The sequence below is a fragment of the Saimiri boliviensis genome, chromosome 2 (genome assembly GCF_048565385.1).
Source record: "Saimiri boliviensis isolate mSaiBol1 chromosome 2, mSaiBol1.pri, whole genome shotgun sequence".
Lineage (NCBI taxonomy): Eukaryota > Metazoa > Chordata > Mammalia > Primates > Cebidae > Saimiri > Saimiri boliviensis.
Window position 1 is genome coordinate 165,815,011 of NC_133450.1, and position 10,875 is coordinate 165,825,885.

The 10,875-nt window shown below is 35.8% G+C and overlaps 1 long non-coding RNA gene across 3 annotated transcripts in view; it reads left to right on the plus strand.

Annotated features, from left to right (window-relative positions):
- Nucleotides 1-10,552, plus strand: part of LOC120366311 (uncharacterized) — a 255,933-nt gene extending 245,381 nt beyond the window's left edge. The window contains exons 4-8 of one of the 3 annotated variants that reach the window (XR_012516579.1): nt 3,521-3,584; nt 4,628-4,765; nt 5,627-5,836; nt 8,878-8,972; nt 9,966-10,552. This is a non-coding gene — a long non-coding RNA (uncharacterized LOC120366311). Of the gene's footprint in view, nt 1-3,520; nt 3,585-4,627; nt 5,837-8,877; nt 8,973-9,043; nt 9,852-9,965 lie in introns of those variants that run through there. The other 2 variants (XR_012516578.1, XR_005581029.2) reach the window with 2 other exon arrangements.
- Nucleotides 10,553-10,875: the final 323 nt, after the last annotated feature.

The following is a 10,875-nucleotide window of genomic DNA, read 5'->3' on the forward strand; positions in this document are numbered from 1 at the left end:
TTCTCTTACTTCATACACTCCAAATTACACATTACATAGATATTTTAGATGGGTCATTTTGGTCATATTTTCGTGGTTAACACCCACCAGCTAAAGATCACCAGAAACATATCTATAGTCACAAAGAGTTGGGTTTATTTAGCTTATTGCAGTAAGAGTATGTGCCAGAGTAACTATGGGAAGTCTCAGTGAAGGGGAATTTGGGGGATATATCTTATCAGTGGCTTCCTGTCACAAGCATCTGCAGTCTTCCTGCTTAGGGACTTTCTGTGGGTGCAAGAGAGAGGGCATGCTGAAAGTCTAGAGAAGTTAATGCCCCCGGAACAGCCCTCAACTTTGAGGGTTGTTCTTCACCATTGTCCAGAAGTGAATGAACTCAAAATTCCCAGAGCACTAACCTCCTTTCCTTCCCTGACTTCCCATTTCCCTACCAGTGTTCCTTTGGATCACCTCTCAAATTAACTACGTTCCCTCAAGTTTTTGTCTCAAGGTCTGTTCCTATAGGACTCCAGTCTAAAATATGGAGCCCTGAAAGAAAGATTCTTTTCCTTCTAGATGTTAGGAAAATATACTAAGTTTAAGATACTCTGAGGGCCAGCTCCAAGTACATGCACTCCAGTTTGCTAAGCAAAGAACCAATATGTGTATTTCTTACATAAAATAATATTTCTGTATTATAATCCAAGTGGAACCGGGAAAATGTAGTTCTACAAGAGTTGGGATATCTCATGAACTAAAAACCATTGTATTAGGCAAAGAATAAGAAATATCTACTTCTGGCTTCCAGCAGACATCAGTCAAATTACTACTGAGCTATCCAAACCCTCCACAATCATTCAGAGTAGCATTCGAAGTCTGAATAATCCAGTATCAATTATAACCTATTTTAAGCTACTAGTTTTGGTACCTGTATCCTGATATTTAATTAAGTCCCCTTTGGAAATTACCTTAAAAATAGAAAAGAGTACATTATATAGGTTATAGACTATAAAAAATAAACTTTTATATTATTGGTTATAAGACAAAAAGTATGCTAGACCCTGATGAAAATAAGAAACAATGGAAAGAATACTGGTAAGTTGGGTGTATGAATTCTGGTGGATTTTAGAATAAGCTATATCTAACAAAATATTTTATACAGGCACACCTCATTTTATTGCACTTCATTGTAGTTCATGGATATTGTGTTTTTTACAAATTGAAGGTTAACCTTGCACTGAGCAAGACTGTTGGTGCCGTTTTCCAGTAACATACTCGCTTCCTGTCTCCGTACCGAATTTTAGTAATTCTCTTAATATTTCAAACTTTTTTGACTTTTATAATATATGTTATTGTGACCTGTTTTCAGTGATCTTTATTATTACTATTGTAATTTGTTGGTTGGGGTGCTCCATGAACTGTGCCCATGCCGATATAAGATGGCAAACTTAGTTGATAAGTGTTTGTCCTGACTCTTCAGCCAGCTGGCCATTCCCCAACTCTCTCCTTGTCCTCAGCCCTTTCTATTCCCTGAGACACAACAATATTGAAATTAGGCCAATTACTAAACCTACAATGACCTCTTGGTATTCAAGTGAAAAGAAGAGTCACATGTTTCTTGCTTTAAATCAGAAGCTCAGAATGATCAGAATTAGTAAGGTAAAGATGTTGAAAGCTGAGATAAACTGAAAGCTAAGCCTCCTGTGCCCCCCACCCCCCAAAAAAAAGTTGTGAATGTAAAGGAAAAGCTTTTAAAGAAAATTAAAAGTGCTACTCCAGGGGACACACAAATGATAAGAAAGCAAAACAACCTTATTGTTGATATGGAGAAGGTTTTAGTGGTATGGATAGATGATCAAACCAGCCATGACATTTCCTTAAGCTAAAGTCTAATCTAGAGTAAGGCCCTAATTCTCTTCAATTCTATAAAGACTGAGAGTGAAGAAACTGGAGAAATAAAATTTGAAGATAGCAGAAGTTAGTTAGTTCATGAGGTTTAAGGAAAGAAGCTGTCTCCATAACATAAAAGTACAAGGCAAACCAGCAAGTGTTTATAAAGAGGCTGCAACAAGTTATTCAGAAGATTTAGCTAAGATTATTGATGAGGGTGGCTATAGTAAAGAAAATATTTTCACTGTAGATAAAACAGCTTTTAATTAGAAGGAGATGCCATCCAAGACTTTCACAGTTAGAGAAAAGTTAATGCTTGGCTTCAAAGTTTCAAGGGATAGATCGACTCTCTTGTTAGGGGTAATGCAGATGGTGATTTTAAGTTGAAGTCAATGTAATTCACTATTCTGAAAATTCTAAAGCCCTTATAATTATGTTAAATCTACCCTGCCTGTGCTCTATAAATGGAAGAACAAGGCTTAGAGAACAGCACATATATTTACAGTGTGGTTTATTGAATATTTAAAACCTACTGTTGAGACTTAACTTCACTGAGAAAGAGATGCCTTTCAAAATATTACTACTCACTGACAATGTACCTGGTCACCAAAGTGCTCTGATGGAGGTGTACAAGGAGAATAATGTTGTTTTCCTGTCTTCTAACAAAACACTCATTCTGTATCTCATGGAATGAGAAGTAATCTTGAAGTTCAAGTCTTATTTTTTAAGAAAGTCATTTCATAAGGCTATAGTTACCATAGATAATAATTCTCTGATGGATGTGGGCAAAGTAAATTGAAAAACCACTTAGAACGGATTCACCATTGTAGATGCCATTAAGAGCACTTGTGATTCATGGGAGGAGGTGAAAATATCAACTTCAATAGGAGTTTGAAGAAGTCCTATAGATGACTTTGAGACATTCATAACTTCAGTGGAGGAAGAAACAGCAGATTACCGTGGTGGAAATAACAAAATAGAATAGAGGTGGAGCCTGAAGTTGTGACAGAATTGCTGCAATCTCATAATAAAACTTGAACAGAAGAGAAGTTACTTATGGATGAGCAAAGAAGGTGGTTTCTTGAGATGGAATCTACTCCTGGTGAAGATGCTGTGAACATTGTTGAAATGATAGCAAAGTATTTAGAATATTATATAAACTTAGTTGATAAAGGAGTAGCAGAATTTGGAAGAATTGACTCCAGTTTGAAAGAGGTCCTACTGCAGATAAAATGCTATCAAACAGCTTAGCCTCATAAAGAAAAATTTTTTCTCAAAGGAAGATTCAACTGATGCAGCAAATTTCATTATTCTTTTATTTTAAGAAAATTTCACAGCACCCAGCCTTCAGCAATCACCACCCTGATAAGTCAGCAGACATCAACATTGTGGTAGGACCCTTCATGAGCAAAAATATTATGACTCTCTGCAATCTTAGATAATCATTAGCATTTTCTGGCCATAAAGTATTTTAAATTAAGGTACACACTTTTATTTCTAGACAATGCTCTGCATACTTAATAGACCACAGTATAGTATAAACATCACACACACACACACACACACACACACACACACACACACACACACACAGAAAGAGAAACCAAAAGTTTGTTTGAATCCCTTTATTGCTATGTTTGCTTTATTGCAGTGGTTTGGAACTGAACCTGCAATATATCCAAGATATCCCTGTATCAGCTCCAGTGTAAAACACTGTAAGTATTCTAGGCAAATTATGACTCTTCATAAAAATATAGGAGGATGTTTTTCTTTTCTTTTCTTTTCACTTTTTAAGTCGAATCTCCATTATAACCCTAAATTATTTCAAAGCCTTATGTCTACTGAAAGCCTATTTAATCCTGCTTGTAAGACCCATCCAAACGGTTTATTCTGGAGTCAGATGCAGGAGTGGAAAAGCACAATGAACAGGATCATTTGTATGTTGAAGGATTTATTTGCTGACTGGAGGGGATAAAGAGTGAGGTAACTTTTCTAAGTCATACATGTATCAGAAAAAATAAGCTACACAGTATGAAAGTCAAACCTAGGAGCAGAAGATGTCCATAAGGGAGCAATTAGCATTATGATCTTAAGTAGAAGATTCATTATTAATCATATCAATACATTTGCTAGTTCGTGAAGCAGTGAGAAGCCATGGGTCACTGGATATCACTGAGGGAGGCTAAGTAAATTCAAGTTCACCTCTGAAAGTGTGGAAACTATTTTGTTACAGAGTTCCTGGGAAGATACAGGCAAAGCAATTCATACTCAACACTGGATATAGAATTGATTGTCCTGACACTAATTGTGCTAACTAGAAAGGGTCTCTCCAGCTCACCAAGGTAGACAGATAAAGTTCTGTATAACACGTGCATGTGCCTCACATCTACTATGGCATGGCTTCACAGGTACAGACTACTGAATAGGGCACATATTCACCAGAGTTAAGAGGCATTGTTACACTACTTATAATACAAAACAAATAGTATGAACAAAATATCCTCAGCATTAGAAGAAAAAGTATATTTCATTTGGTTATCACACAATATGCAGCATCCCTCTGAAGTTTCAAAATAATTAAAAAGGGACGTGCAAATAATCTTAGGATAATAAAAGAAAATGGAAATTATACAAAAGATAACATTGAATTTACATGTCTTTCTTTACTTTTTCTTGATTCATAGGTAACATTTTCATGGTCCTACATGTATATTGCTGTTTAAATTTTGTAACAGTTTATGTTTTACTGTCATTTAAGCATGAGAGAATCTGTTGATGTTCAGCTTGATGGGTTTTGGCAATGAAGACATCACAATCTGGGAATGTTAGATACTTGAAGAAAGATTAACAGCATTTTTCTTGCGGAATTAAAACAAACATTTTTAAAACTTGAATGGTAAGTGATTATTCTCCCACAAGCCTGCAGGAGGATTAGGTAAGATCCCAGGACAGATGTGATCAAAAGGCAGTCTTGAGGAATGTCAGGTGGTTTGTTGACTTTCCAAACGTGCAGTTGGTAAGTGGACATAAGGGCTACTGCAAAAGATGAGAGGAACAAGCCAAAGGATGAGAAAAACAATGATAGGAAATGTCCACTGTGTATAAAGCACACTCACCTTTACTCCCCTAAAAGGCTGAGGAAAGCACCACTGTCATACCCTGTAAGGCAGATGGAAAGGTGCCCTGGAAAGAAAACACCCAGCATGTGACATTGTGCAAGTAGTGTCACTTTGCTGATCCTCATCTCTAAAATCAGAGAGTTGGATAAGGAAGCCTTTGAAGTTCCTTTCACCACTAATATTCTTTCACAGTGTGACCTTCCATAAACAGAATTCCCAGTTGTTTTATATGCTACAGGGAAATTAAAAGAAAATGTATATACTTTATGAGGCTATTCAGTCAAATGAATCATCTGCTGTAATAAATTTTGGGAAAATACATGTAACATTTAGAAAATCAACAAACGATTTAAAATTAACATAATAGTACCTTAGCTCTTCCTTAGAGTTTTAAGAGGAACAACTGTGGATGTGATCAAACATGATATCACTCTGCTATGGAATGCCTCCCAACCTCCCCTCCAACAATGCTGAACTTCAGAGACAGCTAAAAAGGGAAAAGGACTGTATTGCTGGTGTTAAGAGGTGGAAGGAAAACTGAGACACATGATGCCAGGGATTTTTTTTTAAGTTTTGGCAGGATTTCAAACTATTTTTCACAGCAAAATTTACTTCATATCTGCTCCTGTCTTTTACAGATATATGTTAAGGAAATTGGAAAGACAACCTGTGGAAGACCTTGAGCTGCTCCAAAGAAGTGGGATACATGTATAGTGCTGTTTTTAATCATCATTCTACTGCTGTTTGTTTTTACTGGGTGATTCCATTTGACTTATAAACTCAGCATTCCAGCAGTAAAAACGAATGTACTTTCTCCTTGCTAAAGCATTTTATGTCTTTAATGGAAGGTAAGATTGCCTGTGAGCATTTTAGAAGGTGCATATATGTGTCATCAGAAAACTTCTGTTTTCTGATTATTTTTGTATCTGATATTCAAACCTAATTTCAATTAAATCGTATTAATCAGCACCATGCATTACTCTTATCTGTAGGTTTCAAACAAAAGCAATAAAGGGGTACAAGAAAAAATGATGATCAGTAAAAGATTGTGTATCATGTTCAAATATCAACTGTTAATGCATTGTCAGTTAATAAACATTAAATACTGCTAAGATTATTTCTTCTTCACAATTAAATCATGATATTAAAGTTTTCAATTCACAGAACATTTTGAGAAAAAATACTATTAAAATTTTATTTTATACCCTAAGCACTTGATTGACACTTAAATTTTGTGGTTGTATATATGAAGTCAGTTGGCAATGACAAGAATAAAAGCTTCTTATTTGCCAGGAACTATTTTAAAAGAGGACTTCCTATTATTATTGTCTAGGCAGTTGTGTTAACTAATGTAATCTTCACAAAAATTATCGATTCAACTATTGTTGCTATTACATTTAAAATTTAGAAAGCTGAGTCATAGAAGAGTTGAGGTATACCTACTTTGAGCATTACAGCTACTGAAGGTACAATTGGGATTTGAATGCAGGAAGTCTGGCTCCAGTCTACACATTTACCATAATTTTATAAAGGTTCCTATCCTAAGGGAAAAGGAAATTTTCACTGATGTTGTGAGGACTCTGTTACTGTATGTGTGTGTGTGTATGTGTGTGTGTGTGTGTGTGTGTGTGTGTGTGTGTGTGTATATATATATATATATATATATATATATATATATATATATTAGGCGTCCCCAAACTATGGCCCGCAGGCTACATGCAGCCCCCTGAGGCCATTTAACTGGCCCCCCGCCGCACTTCAGGAAGGGGCACCTCTTTCATTGGTGGTCAGTGAGAGGAGCACAGTATGTGGCGGCCCTCCAACGTTCTGAGGGACAGTGAACTGGCCCCTTCTGTAAAAGTTTGGGGACGCCTGATATATATGGTACTTTTATCACCATTGTCATCTACTAAGATGTGTTCACATCATGTTAAGTAATTAATTATGATGAGGAATTGAAATAAGCATTTGGGTGAGAGCTGGAAGTCACAGTTTTAGTTCTGACACCTCTCTTTACTTAATGTTTGATCTAGAACAAGTTATTTAGTATCCTTGGACCATGATTCCTTATTGGCAAAACAAAACTTTTATGATGTAGAATCAATAAAGCTTTTTCTAAATTATTAAATGCAGATTCTACAATAATAATGTGCTTAGTTTTGCCCAAAAATAAGTGATGTGAACTTTTCCAATTTAGTGGGCAAATAAATGTTATTGCTAAAAAACATATAGAAGAAAAGGTTCATTGTTTATAACATTGACTTGGTCTGAATCTTTGGTAAGGACCAGGCTGCTTTTTAAGAAAACAAAACAATAAAAAATCAGAATAACAATCACAAGAGGACATATGGAAGCAATAAGAAAAACAAATGGGTCATATGTTTATATTTTGACTTCAGTACCCTTTTGATTGAAAAAAAAAGGAAAAATGCTTTCATAGAATATAAAATGCCCTAACAAGGATATAACAAATAAACGAATCTTATTAAAGCTAAGGTTTAATGACAACAAGGAAAAAGGCTTTTTCCTGACTTGCTAAGCTAGATTCCTTTGGAACTGACATACAAGCATTACACTGAATTAGTCAGTAGGCTTGGGTACATAGCATACTTCAAGTTTCAAACTGGCAAGGCCACAGCTGAGGGTGAAAATCCCTAGAGATTCTTATACCCTGGGCCATCTGTGTTGGAAGAATACTGTAACCATCAACTTTCAAGTAACAACATGATGTAGAAATTATTAGACATTAGAGGCACTATAAATATGCAAGTTTTATATTTTTCTGTAGTATTTTCTGTAAACAAGAGACAGTGGGAATATGTAAGTGAACTAGAAAATGAAGTAAAGCATGTTTGCTGCAATGAAATTTTGATAGCAATAGAGTCAAACACCCTAAGGTTTTGTAATGGCATCCCTGCGATAATGATCAACAAGGGTTAAGGAAACATCTTCCTGGGATTCACTGTGCTCTGGCATATCTTCTTCTGTCATTAATTAGAAGCACATCATCTCGTATGTGCAGAAAGAAAAAAAGGTTAATAAAGTCCCCAGGCATACATGGGTATTAGACTTTGGTTTAGACAAATTATGCTAATAAAGTTATCAAAGCATCCAAGATTTTCCAGTGATGCCATTGCACCTGTAGGACAAAATCCTTGAATACACACAACAGCCTCAAAAAATTGCCTGAGTATCATGTTCTGGGAGGCATGGTAGGCAAATGACACATTTGGGGATCAAATCTTGCCTTCTTATAAATTCCAAAAATCTCAAAACACTCTTAGACTTTATGAACTAGGAAGCAGTCAAACAAAATAGATAACAGTATCCTCATTTTTCAGGAGGGGAAAGTAAGGTTCAAATAAACTGAAAATTATACAATGCCATTTAACTCTACAAGAGTTAGTATTTTAATCAAAGTTATATTCTGAAATTTAAATATTTTTCTGTTCCACTATGATAGTGACTAACAATCAATGTATTCTATACAAATGTATCCTATACAAATCCTTGATGGCATAAATATTTTGAGGAGCAGGTCTAGTAAAATAATTTTTAACCTATGACTCACTACAAAGCAAAAATAGCTGTATATGTGATAATAAAATAACTCTCTAGAATATATAGAATTGTCTTTTAATATAAAAACATCTGGCTTATGAATTAAATCTTAGAAAAATTTCTTAAAGACCAAATGTCTATTATCAAAGTGTTTCGCTTTCAATCAGATGTGTTATGATATATTACAACTGTATTGTTAGCTCTGTAACAGTACATGACTGCTATACTGTTGCTTTGGTTAAAATAAATTTTGTTCCTAGGAAAAACTTCCAGACTTGTTAAAGAATGATTCATTTTAATTGATATATTTATTTCTCCTTTGCTGTAGGCCATATGTTATAACAAAGAATTTTTATTTGAAACAAAAAGATCTGGAATTGAATTTCTATTCATCTACTTAACATTTGCAGGATATTAATCAAGGTACTGTGATAGACTTCTCTAATGGTCAATTCACAATTTCACAGACTTTCTTTTTCCTTACCTATTGCCAGATTCCTCTGAGCCCTGCTCATCTGCCAAGATCTACTATCATCTTCTTTGATCGATCACCAGTTTTCTCCCCTGGACCGGTGGGTGTACATAATCCTGAGTTACGGCCATTCCCAGTCAGATGATGCCAATGAAGCCTCAAGTGACAGTGCTACAGGCTTTGAAATTCTGGGCCCCGATCATGGTCTGGGTGCATTGACCATTATTCTGCCAATACTCTTTGTCAAATTCAGACATCATATCTCTTCCAGGACCCCATTCTGACTCCTGTTTTTCCATTTCACTCTTTCTCATAGTGAACATGGAGTGTAAGCTCATGTTTCATTGGGGCTCTTGTCTGTGGATCTTGGAATCACCTCTGCTGCTCTATTTGTTTCATCATGATCAGACAATGTGTTAGAAATATATTTCAGAAACCCTTAATAATTTTTGATAAGGAGATCTTATAAAGACTCTTAAATTTTCAAGTTTGTGTTTAAAAAAAAAAAACAAACGTTTGCCGGGCACAGTGGCTCAGGCCTGTAATCCCAGCACTTTGGGAGGCCGAGGCGGGTGGATCACGAGGTCGAGAGATCGAGACCATCCTGGTCAACATGGTAAAACCCCGTCTCTACTAAAAATACAAAAAATTAGCTGGGCGTGGTGGCGCGTGCCTGTAATCCCAGCTACTCAGGAGGCTGAGGCGGGAGAATTTCCTGAGCCCAGGAGGCGGAGGTTGCAGTGAGCTGAGATCGCGCCATTGCACTCCAGCCTGGGTAACAAGAGCGAAACTCCGACTCAAAAAAAAACGTTTATACATGTCTCATTGAACAAAATATGTTTAGGCGGCATATGAATGCATGTAATTTATTATATGTAACATTACTGCTATCTCTCTCACAAACGTTATTGCATCTCTTCTGTATATTCTGTTTGTCTTTTTAGGTATGTTTCATAGTTCCCTACCTTATGCCTTGTCCTAAGATGCTGAGTTCTATGGACTTTATCACCAGACTACCTGGCTTTCTGGATTTTAATACAGTTTGAAAAATGGAAGTCTTCACTGGCAAGAAATCAAGGAGGAAGAATAAAGAGACATTGAGGTACTTATACCCCAATCCTCAGAAGTCAGAAGGTGAACAGAGGCTGCATCCCTCCAGCTGGAAAGACCATTCTTTATAACAGCTCTCACTAGATCATAAAAACACACCCATCTCCTTTCCCCTCCTGGACCTTGCAAGCCCCTTGTTAGCTTCCTTGGTCATACCCACGCTTTTGTACGTAGTTAAATTCTACTTAACTACTCCTTTTGAATGTGCCACCATTGCTTGTGGGATCCTGACTGATACAGTCTCTCTGCACCAAGTTTAACTGAGCAATGTTAGCAAGTGCTCAGCCTCATTTATGGAAATATTTTGTCCCTGTACATAAATGAAAAGGAAACTGGTAGACATAGTTTATGATTCCTCTGTCAGCATTTTAAAGTGCAATTTCTAGCTTAAGATAGCTGTAGCCCATAGTACATAAAGATATATAAGAGTAGTCAAATGTAATAGAATGTTTTATACACTTTAATACTGTTTAAGACTTAATTCTATAAAATAAAAAGATATTCAATGTGAAAGAATGTGTGCATAATATTTTACCTTCATTATTCAACTTCTTTTATGTGTAAGTTAAAAAAAATCTTTTCCAATAAGTATTGGAAATTCCTTGCTCAAAAATTAGGTCTGTAATTATGATCTTGGGAGTGTAATGATTTTAGATTCTCCCTTTCCTTCTAGCTTTTTGAAGCTGCATCATTAAATCGTCATTTGCACATCTTCTTTCTTTATTATAGTATAACTGAAGAATA